General features: G+C 43.0%; 1 protein-coding gene across 1 annotated transcript in view; it reads right to left on the bottom strand.

Moving 5' to 3' along the window:
- The window catches only part of ARID1A (AT-rich interaction domain 1A), a 69,912-nt gene that overhangs the window by 65,992 nt on the left and 1,308 nt on the right, over positions 1-2,612 (bottom strand). The window lies entirely within an intron of this gene.

Raw genomic sequence — 2,612 nt, forward strand, 5'->3', positions numbered from 1 at the left:
AAGAGGACAAACCAAGATCTTATTATTTAAGAATGCTTAAGAATAGGGCATCATGGTCTGACAAGTAGTTTATCCTTAAGTAGCAAAAAGGAATTCAGAACGAAATCTACCCACCTACAACCTTCATCTAGATGACACACCTGAAGCAACCCACAAAACTGGAAGTTGCACTGTCTCTTCTACAAGTGAATGCTCACCAGCCCATGCTCTGGGTCTCAGGAGAACAGGCAACTGAACTGAAATCCGACAGGAATCTATGTTGTGTGAAGTGCTAGGCCTGTTAATGTTAAAAGGGAATAAGAAAATTCGCACAAAGGCAGCACAGACAAGCTTCCAAACAGGGACTGTATCTACTTTCCTACCATTTATCCAGCACAGAACATAGTGCCTAGTACACAGAAAGTGCTCAAATATTTGTTTAATGACTGAAAAACAGAAATTACTATACGGCAAAAATTGGTTTTACCAAAAAAAACAGAATTTGCTTGAATATTCCCAAGCTGAAAGAATTCAAATTAATTTTTGTTTTTAAATGAGCCTTGACTTACCCCAAATTATTTCATCTAATGGTTTAAGAATAGTAAATTTCTTAGCCTCCTTTCCCCCTCACCCCCAAAAGGGAAAAAATGAGAGGAAAGAGATAAACTATAGAATGACCCAGAAAGAAGATGTTCTAAGACAAAATTTCTCCTCCAGACACTAGGAATCTAATTTAAAAGTCCCCTATTTCTTGCCCAGATGTAGAACATCATGGAAGACGTGGAGTCAAGGCACAGACCTCTAAACCTGCTACCTGACATAAATATTTTCAAAATTCCCAGCTCAACGTTAAGAGTAGAAAAGCAGTTCTAAGATGGGGAGGGAATACATCTAATTAGGCCGCCGAAGTGAACAAAATGTGAACAAAATCTCATAGGACAAAGGTACAACTGGGTACTGCTGGGAGAGGGGCAGCCATGAAGGAAGACTTTTTTCTGCTTTGAAAAGACAGATGACTCCAAAGAATACCCAATATTCCTGGCCAAAGCACTGAAGACAGAACATGATGAAAAGGAAGAGCAAAATAAAACAGAATACATAAAAACACACCTAAAAGTTGTAATTTCTAAGCAAGTCTTAATTAAGTATCATTGTAGGTCATATCTTTGTTATCTTGGAAGATAGAAATAAATGGAACTTAAAATGCAAAGAAAAAAACTGGTTGACCTCTATTTCAAAGCTGTAAAATGAATGATGACAAAATAGAAAACTAGGCTTTTTGATATTTCCAGGAAAAAATGATAAATTTCACCAAGCCAAGCCTTTAAGAAACAGCCCCTCTCAAGATCAAAAAAGATGTCCTTCCCTTTAAATTGATCTGCTCTCCCAAAGTTCAATGAACAAAAGAAAGTGTTAACATGTAAACAAATAATGAGGCCAGCCTTCCTTAAAACAGAACACCTAAATATGAAATTCTCTTTCAGAAAGCTTCCAGTTCTCAAAGCTTTTTCCTACCCCCTCTGATAAAGATCCCACATTTGCCACTCAATAAAAAAGGTCAGTAAAATAATTTCAGTTCTGCAAAGCGAACAGGGTCAAAATTACTCAAGACAAACGCATCTTCAGAGCCATCAAAGAAGTCATTTATACCATCAGGAAAGTCACAAAACCAAAACAAACAGCAAACCCATTGTAGAGAAAAACTCAGCTACTGTTCTGACAACACAGAATCTATTTCAGTCTGCATAAAACATAACAAGCAAAATAAATCCAAGGTACAAGCAAAATGCCACTGCCTCCTCTTTTGTTTCGGGCACAATGTAACAAGGGCAGCCTGTCTGGGACTCTGCTCCTGCTGATACAGTATTGCTGCTTAAACCTCCCTCCTCAAGGTCACAGCCAATTTCAGCTCTGGAATAAAAGGCAGATAGTGGCAGCGATGGTTTGGGTTATCACTGGCAGAAAAGCAGAGTGTAAAAGTTTATGAGCTCATCAGGATTGTTGTACCATTACATCAGAGGCAATTATAAATGGCCAAGAGCAGGAGATGGGGAGCCAATCAGATCACAGATAGGATGTCAACCTAAGACCAACTGTCTCCTGGCTTTGACAGAAGGATTTTACCTCCATAATTCAAATCCCAAACCAAAGCAATCTGCACTTACTACTCCAATCACTCAGCTGTTTACCAGCACTTCCAGGGAGAAGCCCAGGCCACTGGGCCGACGGAGACTAAGACAGGAGACGGCCCGGGCTGCCCTGGGTGGACCGCAGCCGGCCTCTAGCTGCTCCCAAGCAGGCCCCTGCCCTCCCTCGAGGTCCCCCCGAGCCCGAGGGGCCCCTCCTTGAAAACACAGATGGGGACCGGCCTAGAAGAAGGTGGGCGGTGGGGGGAGGAGCAGAGAGGAGCGGCAGGTGAGCAAATAACTGTTCACTCAACTCCAGACCTCTTAGCACTGCCTATACCCCTAACCTGACCCCCCAGCACCCCGTCACCCCGGGCCGGGCCCTTTCCCGCACACTCTACTCCGCACCCCCTGGAAGACTCCCAGAGCTGGAAGGGACCAGGGTAGAGAGAGAAGGGGAGCAGACACCTCAGGGAAAGCCCCACACAAAGGCTGAAGGAGGGAAAG

This window comes from Lipotes vexillifer, unplaced genomic scaffold (genome assembly GCF_000442215.2).
Source record: "Lipotes vexillifer unplaced genomic scaffold, Lipotes_vexillifer_v1.1 scaffold496, whole genome shotgun sequence".
In the NCBI taxonomy this organism is placed as follows: domain Eukaryota; kingdom Metazoa; phylum Chordata; class Mammalia; order Artiodactyla; family Lipotidae; genus Lipotes; species Lipotes vexillifer.